Raw genomic sequence first — 15,454 nt, 5'->3', positions numbered from 1 at the left:
TAACTGTGATGAACAGAGTCATGGGGCATTGTGATGACAAATGTTATGGAACATTGTGATCACAAGGGTTTGGAGCATTGTGATGACAAAGGTCATGGAGCATTTTAATTTCATTGTGATGACAATAGTATGAATCATTTTGATGATGGTTATGGTGCATTCTTATGACAGGGTTCATGGAGCATTGAGATGAAAAGGGGCACGGAGCATTGTCATTACAGGAGTCTTGGAGCGTTGTGATGACAAGGGTATGGAGCATCGTGAATGAGAAGGCCATGGAGCATTCTGATTACATGTGTCATGGATCTTTGTGAGACATGGGTATGGAGAATTGTGATTACATTGTCTTGGAGCATTGTGATGAAAATTGTCATGGAGTCTTGTGGTGAAAAGGTCGTGGAACCTTGTGTGGGCAGGTGTCATGGAGCAGTGTTATGACAGTGGTAATGGTGCGTTGTGATGACAAGGGCATGGAGAATTGGTCTGAAATGTTTAATGGATTATTGTGATGACAAGGGCACGGAACACTTTGATACATGGGTCATGGTGGATTGTAATGACAAGGGCATGAAGCATTGTGATGAGAAGGGCATCAAGCATTGGGATCACAAGTGTCATGGAGCTTTGTGCTGACAAGGGCATGGAGTAATGTGATGAGAGGCTTCATGGAGCATTGTGATGACAATGGCATGGAGCATTGTGATGCTAAGGGTCATGGAGCTTTGTGATGACAAAGGTCATGGAGCATTTTGATGAAAAGGTCGACGTGACTTCCGGGTAAGATGGCGGAAGAGTAAGACGCGGAGATCACCTTCCTCCTCACGGATACACCAGAAATACAGCTACACGTGGAACAACTCCTACAGAACACCTACTGAACGCTGGCAGAAGACCCCAGACCTCCCAAAAGGCAAGAAACTCCCCACATACCTGGGTAGGGCAAAGCGGAGAGATTCCCGCACAGAGGATCGGTGCCGAGCGGCACTCACCAGCCCGAGAGGCTTGTCTGCTCGCCCGCCGGGGCGGGCGGCGCTGGAAGCTGAGGCTCGGGCTTCGGTCAGAGCGCAGGGAGAGGACTGGGGCTGGCGGCGAGAACTCAGCCTGAAGGGGGCTAGTGTGCCACAGCTGGCCGGGAGGGAGTCCGGGAGAACTCTGGAGCTGCCGAAGAGGCAAGAGACTTGTTCTTCCCTCTTGGTTTCCTGCTGCGCGAGGAGAGGGGATTAAGAGCGCTGCTTAAATGGGCTCCACAGACGGGCGCGAGTCGCGACTGAAAGCGCGGAGCCCAGTGACGGGCGTGGGACGCTGGGGCTGCTGCTGCCGCCGCCAAGAAGCCCGTGTGCGAGCGCAGGTCACTGTCCACACCGCCCTTCCGGGAGCCTGAGCAGCCCACCACTGCCGGGGTCCCGGGATCCAGGGGCGGCTTCCCTGGGAGAACGCACGGCGCGCCTCGGGCTGTTGCAACGTCACGCCGACCTCTGCCGCTGCAGGCTCGCCCCGCACTCCGTGCCCCTCCCTCCCGCCTGGCCTGAGTGAGCCAGAGTTCCCGAAGAGGCTGCTCCTTTAACCCTTTCCTGTCTGAGCGAAGAACAGACGCCCTCCGGCGACCTACACGCAGAGGCGGGGCCAAATCCAAAGCTGAGACCCGGGAGCTGTGAGAACAAAGAAGAGAAAGGGAAACCTCTCCCAGCAGCCTCAGAAGCAGCGGATTAAAGCTCCACAATCAACTTGATGTACCCTGCATCTGTGGAATACATGAATAGACAACAAATCATCCCAAATTGAGGAGCCAGGAGTCAGTACTGTGCCTCTGAGGTGGGAGAGCCAACTTCAGGACACTGGTCCACAAGAGACCTCCCAGCTCCACATAATATCAAACGGCGAAAATCTTCCAGAGATCTCCATCTCAACACCAGCACCCAGCTTCACTCAACGACCAGCAAGCTACAGTGCTGGACACCCTATGCCAAACAACTAGCAAGACAGGAACACAACGCCACCCATTAGCAGAGAGGTGGCCTAAAATCATAAAAAGTCTGCAGACACCCCAAAACACACCACCAGACGTGGACCTGCCCACCAGAAAGACAAGATCCAGCCTCATCCACCAGAACACAGGCACTAGTCCCCTCGACCAGGAAACCTACACAACCCACTAAACCAACCTTAGCCACTGGGGACAGACACCAAAAACAACAGGAACTACGAACCTGCAGCCGGCAAAAAGGAGACCCCAAACACAGTAACATAAGCAAAATGAGAAGACAGAAAAACACACAGCAGGAGAAGGAGCAAGATAAAAACCCACCAGACCTAACAAATGAAGAGGTAATAGGCAGTCTATCTGAAAAAGAATTCAGAATAATGATAGTAAAGATGATCCAAAATCTTGGAAATAGAATAGACAAAATGCAAGAAACAGTTAACAAGGACCTAGTAGAACTAAAGATGAATCAAGCATCGATTAAAAACACAATAAATGAAATGAAAAATACTCTAGATGGGATCAATAGCAGAATAACTGAGGCAGAAGAACGGATAAGTGAGGTGGAAGATAAAATAGTGGAAATAACTAATGCAGAGCAAAATAAAGAGAAAAGAATGAAAAGAACAGAGGACAATATCAGAGACCTCTGGGACAACATTAAACGCACCAACATTCGAATTATAGGGGTTCCAGAAGAAGAAGAGAAAAAGAAAGGGACTGAGAAAATATTTGAAGAGATTATAGTTGAAAACTTCCCTAATATGGGAAAGGAAATAGTTAATCAAGTCCAAGAAGCACAGAGAGTCCCATACAGAATAAATCCAAGGAGAAATACGCCAAGACACATATTAATCAAACTGTCAAAAATTAAACACAAAGAAATCATATTAAAAGCAGCAAGGCAAAAACAACAAATAACACACAAGGGAATCCCCATCAGGATAACAGCTGATCTCTCAGCAGAAACTCTACAAGCCAGAAGGGAGTGGCAGGACATAATTAAAGTGATGAAGGAGAGAAACCTGCAACCAAGATTACTCTACCCAGCAAGGATCTCATTCAGATTTGATGGAGAAATTAAAACCTTTACAGACAAGCAAAAGCTGAGAGAGTTCAGCACCACCAAACCAGCTTTACAACAAATGCTAAAGGAACTTCTCTAGGCAAGAAACACAACAGAAGGAAAAGACCTACAATAACGAACCCAAAACAATTAAGAAAATGGGAATAGGAACATACATATCGATAATTACCTTAAATGTAAATGGACTAAACGCTCCCACCAAAAGACACAGATTGGCTGAATGGATACAAAAACAAGACCCATATATATGCTGTCTACAAGAGACCCACTTCAGACCTAGAGACACATACAGACTGAAAGTAAGGGGATGGAAAAAGATATTCCATGCAAATGGAAACCAAAAGAAAGCTGGAGTAGCAATTCTCATATCAGACAAAATAGACTTTAAAATAAAGACTACTAGAAGAGACAAAGAAGGACACTACATAATGATCAAGGGATCGATCCAAGAAGAAGATATAACAATTGTAAATATTTATGCACCCAACATAGGAGCACCTCAATACATAAGGCAAACACTAACAGCCATAAAAGGAGAAATCGACAGTAACACAATCATAGTAGGGGACTTTAACACCCCACTTTCACCAATGGACAGATCATCCATAATGAAAATAAATAAGGAAACACAAGCTTTAAATGATACATTAAACAAGATGGACTTAATTGATATTTATAGGACATTCCATCCAAAAACAACAGAATACACATTTTTCTCAAGTGCTCATGGAACATTCTCCAGGATAGATCATATCTTGGGTCACAAATCAAGCCTTGGTAAATTTAAGAAAATTGAAATTGTATCAAGTATCTTTTCCGACCACAATGCTATGAGACTAGATATCAATTACAGGAAAAGAGCTATAAAAAATACAAACACATGGAGGCTAAACAATACATTACTTAATAACGAAGTGATCACTGAAGAAATCAAAGAGGAAATAAAAAAATACCTAGAAACAAATGACAATGGAGACACGACGACCCAAAACCTATGGGATGCAGCAAAAGCAGTTCTAAGAGGGAAGTTTATAGCAATACAATCCCACCTTAAGAAACAGGAAATATCTCGACTAAACAACCTAACCTTGCACCTAAAGCAATTAGAGAAAGAAGAACAAAAACATCCCAAAGTTAGCAGAAGGAAAGAAATCATAAAAATCAGATCAGAAATAAATGAAAAAGAAATGAAGGAAACAATAGCAAAGATCAATAAAACTAAAAGCTGGTTCTTTGAGAAGATAAACAAAATTGATAAACCATTAGCCAGACTCATCAAGAAAAAAAGGGAGAAGACTCAAATCAATAGAATTAGAAATGAAAAAGGAGAAGTAACAACTGACACTGCAGAAATACAAAAGATCGTGAGAGATTACTATAAGCAACTCTATGCCAATAAAATGGACAACCTGGAAGAAATGGACAAATTCTTAGAAATGTACAACCTGCCAAGACTGAATCAGGAAGAAATAGAACATATGAACACACCAATCACAAGCACTGAAATTGAAACTGTGATAAAAAATCTTCCAACAAACAAAAGCCCAGGACCAGATGGCTTCACAGGCGAATTCTATCAAGCATTTAGAGAAGAGCTAACGCCTATCCTTCTCAAACTCTTCCAAAATATAGCAGAGGGAGGAACACTCCCAAACTCATTCTACGAGGCCACCATCACCTTGATACCAAAACCAGACAAGGATGTCACAAAGAAAGAAAACTACAGGCCAATATCACTGATGAACATAGATGCAAAAATCCTCAACAAAATACTAGCAAACAGAATCCAACAGCACATTAAAAGGATCATACACCATGATCAAGTGGGGTTTATCCCAGGAATGCAAGGATTCTTCAATATACGCAAATCAATCAACGTGATACACCATATTAACAAATTGAAGGAGAAAAACCATATGATCATCTCAATAGATGCAGAGAAAGCTTTCGACAAAATTCAACACCCATTCATGATAAAAACCCTGCAGAAAGTAGGCATAGAGGGAACTTTCCTCAACATAATAAAGGCCATATATGACAAACCCACAGCCAGCATCGTCCTCAATGGTGAAAAACTGAAACCATTTCCACTAAGATCAGGAACAAGACAAGGTTGCCCACTCTCACCACTCTTATTCAACATAGTTTTGGAAGTTTTAGCCACAGCAATCAGAGAAGAAAAGCAAATAAAAGGAATCCAAATTGGAAAAGAAGAAGTAAAGCTGTCACTGTTTGCAGATGACATGATACTATACATAGAGAATCCTAAAGATGCTACCAGAAAACTACTAGAGCTAATCAATGAATTTGGTAAAGTTGCAGGATACAAAATTAATGCACAGAAATCTCTGGCATTCCTATATACTAATGATGAAAAATCTGAAAGTGAAATCAAGGAAACACTCCCATTTACCATTGCAACAAAAAGAATAAAATATCTAGGAATAAACCTACCTAAGGAGACAAAAGACCTGTATGCAGAAAATTATAAGACACTGATGAAAGAAATTAAAGATGATACAAATAGATGGAGAGATGTACCATGTTCTTGGATTGGAAGAATCAACATTGTGAAAATGACTCTACTACCCAAAGCAATCTACAGATTCAATGCAATCCCTATCAAAATACCACTGGCATTTTTCACAGAACTAGAACAAAAAATTTCACAATTTGTATGGAAACACAAAAGACCCCGAATAGCCAAAGCAATCTTGAGAACGAAAAATGGAGCTGGAGGAATCAGGCTCCCTGACTTCAGACTATACTACAAAGCTGCAGTAATCAAGACAGTATGGTACTGGCACAGAAACAGAAAGATAGATCAATGGAACAGGATAGAAAGCCCAGAGATAAACCCACGGACATATGGTCACCTTATCTTTGATAAAGGAGGCAGGAATGTACAGTGGAGAAAGGACAGTCTCTTCAATAAGTGGTGTTGGGAAAACTGGACAGGGACATGTAAAAGTATGAGATTCGATCACTCCCTAACACCATACACAAAAATAAGCTCAAAATGGATTAAAGACCTAAATGTAAGGCCAGACACTATCAAACTCTTAGAGGACAACATAGGCAGAACACTCTATGACATAAATCACAGCAAGATCCTTTTTGACCCACCTCCTAGAGAAATGGAAATAAAGACAAAAATAAACACATGGGACCTAATGAAACTTAAAAGCTTTTGCACAGCAAAGGAAACCATAAACAAGACCAAAAGACAACCCTCAGAATGGGAGAAAATATTTGCAAATGAAGCAACTGACAAAGGATTAATCTCCAAAATTTATAAGCAGCTCATGCAGCTCAATAACAAAAAAACAAACAACCCAATCCAAAAATGGGCAGAAGACCTAAATAGACATTTCTCCACAGAAGATATACAGACTGCCAACAAACACATGAAAGGATGCTCAACATCTTTACTAATTAGAGAAATGCAAATCAAAACTACAATGAGATATCATCTCACACCAGTCAGAATGGCCATCATCAAAAAATCTAGAAACAATAAATGCTGGAGAGGGTGTGGAAAAAAGGGAACACTCTTGCACTGCTGGTGGGAATGTGAATTGGTACAGCCACTATGGAGAACGGTATGGAGGTTCCTTAAAAAACTACAAATAGAACTACCATATGACCCTGCAATCCCACTACTGGGCATATACCCTGAGAAAACCATAATTCAAAAAGAGACATGTACCAAAATGTTCATAGCAGCCCTATTTACAATAGCCCGGAGATGGAAACAACCTAAGTGTCCATCATTGGATGAATGGGTAAAGAAGATGTGGCACATACATACAATGGAATATTACTCAGCCATAAAAAGAAATGAAATTGAACTATTTGTAATGAGGTGGATGGACCTAGAGTCTGTCATACAGAGTGAAGTAAGTCAGAAAGAGAAAGACAAATACTGTATGCTGACACATATATATGGAATTTAAGAAAAAAAAAGGTCATGAAGAACATAGGGGTAAGACAGGAATAAAGACACAGACCTACTAGAGAATGGACTTGAGGATATGGGGAGGGGGAAGGGTAAGCTGTGACAAAGTGAAAGAGCGGCATGGACATATATACACTACCAAACGTAAGGTAGATAGCTAGTGGGAAGCAGCCGCATAGCACAGGGAGATCAGCTCGGTGCTTTGTGACCGCCTGGAGGGGTGGAATAGGGAGGGTGGGAGGGAGACGCAAAAGGGAGGGGATATGGGAACATATGTATACATATAACTGATTAAATTTGTGATAAAGCAAAAAATAAAAAAAATAAAAAAAAAAAAAAAAAAGAAAAGGTCGACGTGCGTTGTGATGAGAAGGTCAGGGAGCATTGTGATAACAGGGTCATAGAGCAATTTGATGAAAAAGGTCATGGAACATTTTGATGAGAGTGGTTATGGAAAACTGTGGTGTCAGGGGTCATGGAGCATTGTGATGAAAAGGGTATTGGAGTATTTTGATGACAGGGTTTATGGAACATTGTGATGTCATGGGTCATGGAGCATTTAATGATAAGTGCATGTAGCATTGTGATGATAGTGTTCATGGAACATTGTGATGACAGGGGTGAGGGAGTATTGTGAAGACTAGTGATGGAACATTGTGATATCAGTGGTGAGAGAGCATTTTGATGAGAAGTGCATGGAGCATTGTGATGACACGGATTATAGAGCATTGTGGTGACAAGGATGTGGAGCATTGTGATGACATGGGTCAAAAAGCATTGTGTTGAAAAGCGCATGGAGCATTGTGATGACAAGTGTCATGGATCATTGTGCTGACAAAGGCATGGTTCATTTTGATGACAAGGGTCAGAGAGCATTGTGATGAATATTTCAGGGAGCATTGTGGTGACAAAGGTCACAGAGCCTTGTGTGACAAGGGCATGGACCATTGTGATGACAAATGTCATGAAGCATTTTGATGACTGGAGTCATGGAGCATTGGGATGAGAGGGGTCATGGAGCATTGTGATGACAGGGTTCATGGGGCATTGTGATGAGAAGGTCATGGAGCATTGGGCTGAAAATATTCACCGAGTATTGTGATGACAGGGCTCATGTGGCATTTTGATGACAAGGGAATGGAGTATTGTGATGAAAAGGTCATGGTGCATGGTGATGAGAAGGCCATGGAGAATTCTGAAGTCATGTGTCATGAAGCTTTGGGATGACAAGGGCATGGAGCATTGTGATTACAGGGGTCTTGGAGCATTGTGAGGAAAAGGGCATGGATCATTGTGATTAAAAAGTCATGGAGCCTTGTCATGACAGGGTTCAAGGAGCATACTGACGACAAGTGTCAGGGAGCACTGTGATGACAAGTGTATTGAGCATTGTGATGACAAATGTCATGGAGTATTGTGAATAGAAGACCATGGATAATTGTGATGATGAGCGTCCTGGGGCGTTGTGATGACAAGTGTTATGGAACATTGTGATCACAAGGGTTTGGAGCATTGTGATGACAGAGGTCGTGGAGCGTTTTGATTTCATTTTGATGAAAATTGCATGAAGCATTATATGATGGGCATGGTGCATTGTGAATGACACGGTTCATGGAGCATTGAGATGAAAAGGGACATGGAGCATTGTGATTACAGGGGTCTTGGAGCATTGTGATGATGAGGGCATGGAGCATCGTAAATGAGAAGTCCATGGAGCATTCTGATGACATGCGTCATAGAGCTTTGTGATGACAAGTGTATGGAGAATTGTGATTACAGTGCCTTGGAACATTGTGATGACAAGTGTCATGGAGTCTTGTGATGACAAGGCCGTGAAACATTGTGATGGCAGGAGTCATGGAGCATTGTTATGACAGGGGTAATGGAGCATTGTGATGACAAGGGCATGGAGCACTGGTCTGAAATATTTCATGGATTATTATGATGAGAGTGGGCATGGAGCCTTGTGATGACAACGGCACAGAACACTTTGATACATGGGTCATGGAGGATGGTAATGACAAGGGCACAGAACACTTTGATACATGGGTCATGGAGGATTGTAATGACAAGGGCATGGAACATTGTGATGAGAAAGGCATCGAGCATTGGGATCACAAGCATCATGGAGGTTTGTGATGACAAGGGCATGGAGCAATGTGATGAGAGGCTTCATGGAGCACTGTGATGACTATGGCATGGAGCACTGTGATGCCATGGGTCATGGAGTTTTGTGATGACAAAGGTCATGGAGCACTTTGATGACGAGGTCGTGGTGCGTTGTGATGAGAAGTGCAGCGAGCATTGTGATAATAGGTTCATGGAGCAATTTGATGAAAAAGGTCATGGAATATTTTGATGAGAGTGGTTTTGGAAAATTGTGATGACAGCGGCCATGGAGCATTGAGATGAAATGGTTAATGTAGCATTTTGATGACAGGGGTTATGGAACATTGTGTTGGCATGGGCCATGGAGCATTTTGATGATAAGTGCATGTAGCATTGTGATGATAGGGGTCATGGAACATTGTGATGACAGCGGTGAGGGAATATTGTGAAGACTAGTGATGGAATATTGTGATACCAGTGGTGAGAGGGCATTTTGATGAGAAGTGCATGGAACATTGTGATGACAAAGTTTATGGAGCATTGTGATGACTATGATGTGGAGCATTGTGATAACAAGCGCATGGTACATTGTGATGCCATGGGTCAAGGAGCATTGTGATGACAAGCGCATGGAGCATTGTGATGACAAGTGTCATGGATCATTGTGCTGACAAATGCATGGTGCATGGTGATGACAAGGGTCACAGAGCATTGTGATGAAATGTTCATGGAGCATTGTGGTGACAAATGACACAGAGCCTTGTGTGACAAGGGCATGGACCATTCTGATGACAAAATTCATGAAGCATTGTGATGACTGGAGTCACGGATCATTGTGATGACAGGGGTCATGGAGGATTGTGATGACAGTATTCATGGAGCATTGTGATGAGAAGGTCATGGAGCATTGGGCTGAAAATATTCAAGGAGTATTGTGATGACAGGGGTCATGGGGCAATTTGATGACAAGGGAAAGGAGCATTGTGATGAAAATGGCATGGAGCATGGTGAAGAGAAGGCCATGGAGCATTCTGAAGACATATGTCATGAAGCTTTGGGATGACAAGGGCATGGAGCATTGTGATTACAGGGGTCTTGGAGCATTGTCAGGAAAAGGGCATGGATCATTGTGAGTAAAAAGGCATGGAGCCTTGTAATGACAGGTTTCAAGGAGCATACTGACGACAAGTGTCAGGGAGCATTGTGATGACAAGTGTATTGAGCATTGTGATGACAAAGTTCATGGAGTATTGTGAATAGAAGGCCATGGATAATTGTGATGATGAACGTCATGGGGCGTTGTGATGACAAGTGTTATGGAACATTGTGATCACAAGGGTTTGGAGCATTGTGATGACAGAGGTCATGGAGCATTTTGATTTCATTTTGATGACAATAGCATGAAGGATTATGATGATGGGCATGGTGCATTGTGATGACACGGTTCATGGAGCATTGAGATGAAAAGAGGCAAGGAGCATTGTGATTACAAGGGTCTAGGAGAATTGTGATGACAAGGGCATGGAGCATCGTGAATGAGAAGGCCATGGAGCATTCTGAAGACATGCGTCATGGAGCTTTGTGATGACAAGCACATGGAGCATTGTGATGACAAGGGTTATGTAGCCTTGTGATGACAAGGCCGTGGAACATTGTAATGGCAGGTGTCATGGAGCATTGTTATAATGGGTAATGGAGCATTTTGATGACAAGGGCATGGAGCATTGGTTTGAAAAGTTTCATGGCTTATTGTGATGAGAGGGGGCATGGAGAATTGTGATGACAAGGGCACGGAACCCTGTGATACATGGGTCATGGCGGATTTTAATGAAAAGGGCATGGAGCATTGTGTTAAAAAGAGCATCGAGCATTGTAATGAAAAGCATCATGGAGCCTGTGATGACAATTGCATGGAACAATGCAATGAGAGTGTTCATGGAGCATTTTGATGACAATGGCATGGAGCATTGTGATGCCAAGGGTCATGGAGCTTTGTGATGACAAAGGTCATGGAGCATTTTGATGACAAGGGCGTGGTGCACTGTGATGAGAAGGGCAGAGAGCATTGTGATGAAATGGTCATGGAGCAATTTGATGAAAAGTGTCATGGGATATTTTGATGAAAGGGGTTATGGAACATTGTGATGTCAGGGGTCATCGAGCATTATGATGAAAAGGGTCATGGAGCATTTTGATGACAGGGGTCCTGGAACATTGTGATGAAAGGGGTGAGGCAGTATTGTGATGACTATTGATGGAACATTATGATATCCGTGGTGGGACAGCATTTTGATGGGAAGTGCATGGAGCATTGTGATGACAAGATTTATGGAGCACTGTGATGAAAGGGTTGTGGAGCATTGTGATGACAAGCACATCGCGCATTGTAATGACACAGGTCATGGGTCATTGTGCGGACAAGCTTATGGAGCATTGTGATGACAATGGTCATGGAGCATTGTGCTGACAAAGGTACGGAGCATAGTGATGACATGGGTAACAGAGCATTGTGATGAAAATTTCATGGAGCATTGTGGTGACAAGTATCACAGAGCCTTTTGATGACGAGGGCATGAACCATTGTGTTGACAAAGGTCATGAAGCATTGTGATGACTGGAGTCACGGAGCATTTTGATGACAAGGTCCTGGAGCATTGTGATGAGAGGACGATGTAGCCTTGTGATGACAATTCTCATGGAGCATTCTGATGAAAACTGGCATAGAGCATTGTGATTACAGGGGTCTTGGATCCTTGTGATGACAAGGCCGTGGAACATTGTGATGGCAGTTGTCATGGAGCATTGTTATGACATGGGAAATGGAGCATTGTGATTACAAGGGCATCGAGCATTTGTCTGAAAAGTTTCATGGATTATTGTGATGAGAGTGGGCATGGAGCATTGTGATGACAAGGGCATGGAACATTGTGATACATGGGTCATGGAGGATTTTAATGACAAGGGCATGGAGCAATGTGATAAGAGGCTTCATGGAGCATTGTGATGACAAGGGCATGGAGCATTGTGATGACAAAGGTCATGGAGCATTTTGATGACAACATTCCCAGATCATTGTGTTGTCAGGGGTCATGGAGCATAGTGATGACAGTAGTCATGGAGCATTGTGATGACAGGGGTCATGGAGCATTGTGATAAGACGGTCATGGAGCATTGGGCTGAAAATATTCATGGAGTATTGTGATGACAGGGGTAATGGGGCATTGTGATGACAAGGGAATGGAGCATTGTGATGACAAGGTCCTTGGGCATTGTGATGAGAGGACCATGGAGCCTTGTGATGACAAGTCTCATGGAGCATTCTGATGAAAAAGTGCATGGAGCATTGTGATTACAGGGGTAATGGAGCATTGTGATGAAAATGGCATGGAGCATTGTGATGCCAAGGGTCATGGAGCTTTGTGATGACAAAGTTCATGGAGCATTTTGATGACAAGGTCGTGGTGCATTTTGATGAGAAGGGCAGGGAGAATTGTGATGACAGTGTCATGGAGCAATTTGATGAAAAGGATCATGGAACATTTTGATGACAGTGGGTATGGAACATTTTTATTTCAGGGCTCATGGAGCATTGTGATGAAAAGGGTCATGGAGCATTTTGATGACAGGGGTTATGGAACATTGTGATGTCATGGTTCATGGAGCATTGTGATGATAAGATCATGTAGCATTGTCATAACAGGGATCATGGAACATTGTGATGACAGGGGGGAGAGAGCATTTTGATGAGAAGTGCATGGAGCATTGTGATGACAAGGATTTTGGAGCACTGTAACGACAAGTATGTGGAGCATTGTGATGACAAGTGCATGGCGCATTGTGATGACATGGGTTATGGAGCATTGTGCTGACAAGTGCATGGAGCATTGTGATGACAAGGGTCATGTAGCACTGTGCTGACAAAGGCATGGAGCATGGTGATGACAAGAATCACAGAGCATTGTGATGAAAAGTTCATGGAGCATTGTGGTGACAATGGTCACAGAGCCTTGTGTGACGAGGACATGGACCATTGTGATGACAAATGTCATGAAGCCTTGTGATGACTGGAATCACAGAGCATTGAGATGACTGGGGTCTTGGAGCACTCTGATGACAAGGACATGGAGCATTGTGATGAGAAGGCCATGGAGCATTCTGATGACATGCATCATGGAGCTTTGTGATTAAGGTCATGGAGCATTGTGATTACACGGGTCTTGGAGAATTGTGATGAAAATGTTATGGATCATTGTGATGAAAAAGGCATGGAGGCTTGTCATGACAGGGTTCAAGGGGCATACTGATGAAAAGTGTCAGGGATCATTGTGATGACAAGTGTATTGTGTATTGTGATGAGAAAGTTCATGGAACACTGTGATGAGAAGACCATGGATAATTGTGATGGTGAGTGTCATGGTGCATTGTGATGACAATGGTTATGGATCATTGTGATCACAAGGGTTCGGAGCATTTTAATGACAGAGGTAATGGAGCATATTGATTTCATTGTGATGACAATAGCATGAAGCATGATGACGATGGACATGGTGCATTGTGATGACAGGGTCATGGAGCAATTTGATGAAAAGTGTCATGGAACATTTTGACGACAGTGGTTATGGAACATTGGGATTTCAGGGTTCTTGGAGCATTGTGATGAACAGGGTGATGGAGCATTTTGATGACAGAGGATATGGGACATTATGATGTCAGGGGTCATGGAGCATTGTGATGATAAGGGCATGTAGCATTGTGATGACAGAGGTCATGGAAAATTGTGATGACAGTGGTGAGGGAGTATTGGAATGAGTAGTGATGGAACATTGTGATATCAGTGCTGAGAGAGCATTTTGATGAGAAGTGCATGGAGCATTGTGATAACAAAGTTTATGGAGCATTGTGATGACAAGATTTATGGAGCATTGTGATGACAAGGCTTTGGAGAATTGTGATGACCAGTGCATGGCGCATTTTGATGACATGGACCATGGAGCATTGTGCTGAGAACCGAATGGAACATTGTGAAGACAAGGGTCATGGAGCATTGTGCTGACAAAGGAATGGAACATTGTGATGACAACGATCACAGAGCATTGTGATGAAAAATTCATGGAGCATTGTGGTGACAATGGTCACAGAGCCTTGTGATGACGCGGGCATGGACCATTGTGATGAAAAAGGTCATGAAGAATTGTGATGACTGGAGTCACGGAGCATTGTGATGACAAGGGTATGGAGCATTGTGATGACACGGGCATGGTGCATTGTTCTCACAAGTTTCATGGTTTATTGTGATGACAGTGAGCATGGCACATTCTGATGACAAGGTCATGGAGCATTGTGATGAAAAAGGCATGGAGCCTTTTCATGACAGGGTTCAAGGAGCATTCTGAGGAAGAGTGTCAGGGAGCATTGTGATGACAGGTGTATTGAGCATTGTGATGACAAAGTTCATGGGGCATTGTGATGACAAGGGCATGGAGTATTGTGATGGCAGGCATCATGGAGCGTTGTGATGACAAGTGTTATGGAACATGGTGATCACAAGTGTTTGGAGCATTGTGATGACAGAGGACATGGATCATTTTGATTTCAAGAATCATGGAGCACTGTGATGACAAGGTCCTGGAGCAGTGTGATGAGAAGACCATGGAGCCTTGTGATGACAAATCTCATGGAGCATTCTGATGAATAGGGGCATGGAGCATTGTGATTACAGGGGTCTTGGAGCATTGTGATGACAAGGTCATAGAGCATTGTGATGAGAAGTCCATAGAGCATTCTGATGACATGTGTCATCGATCTTTGTGATTACAAGGGCATGGAGCATTGTTATGACGGGGGTAATGGAGCATTGTAATGACAACGGCATGGAGCAATGTGATGAGAGATTTCATTGAGCATTGTGATGACAATGGCCTGCAGCATTGTGATGCCAAGTGTCATGGAGTTTTCTGATGACAAATGTCATGGGGCATTTTGATCACAAGGGCATGGAGCATTGTGATGAGAAGGTCATGGAGCATTCTGATGACATGAATCATGGAGCTTTTTGATGACAAGGACTTTGAGAATTGTGATTACAGGGGTCATGGAATATTGTGATGACAGGGCTGAGGGACTATTGTGATGACTAGTGATGGAATATTGTGATATCATTGGTGAGAAGGCATTTTGAGGAGAAGTGCATGGAGCATTGTGATGACAAGGTTTATGGAGCATTTTGATGAGAAGGATGTGGAGCACTGTGATGACACGTGCATGGTGCATTGTGATGATATGGGATATGGAGCATTGTGCTGACACGCGCATCGAGCAT

The sequence above is a fragment of the Hyperoodon ampullatus genome (assembly GCF_949752795.1).
Source record: "Hyperoodon ampullatus genome assembly, contig: SUPER_X_unloc_1, whole genome shotgun sequence".
NCBI lineage: Eukaryota > Metazoa > Chordata > Mammalia > Artiodactyla > Ziphiidae > Hyperoodon > Hyperoodon ampullatus.
This window is presented reverse-complemented; position numbering follows the sequence as displayed.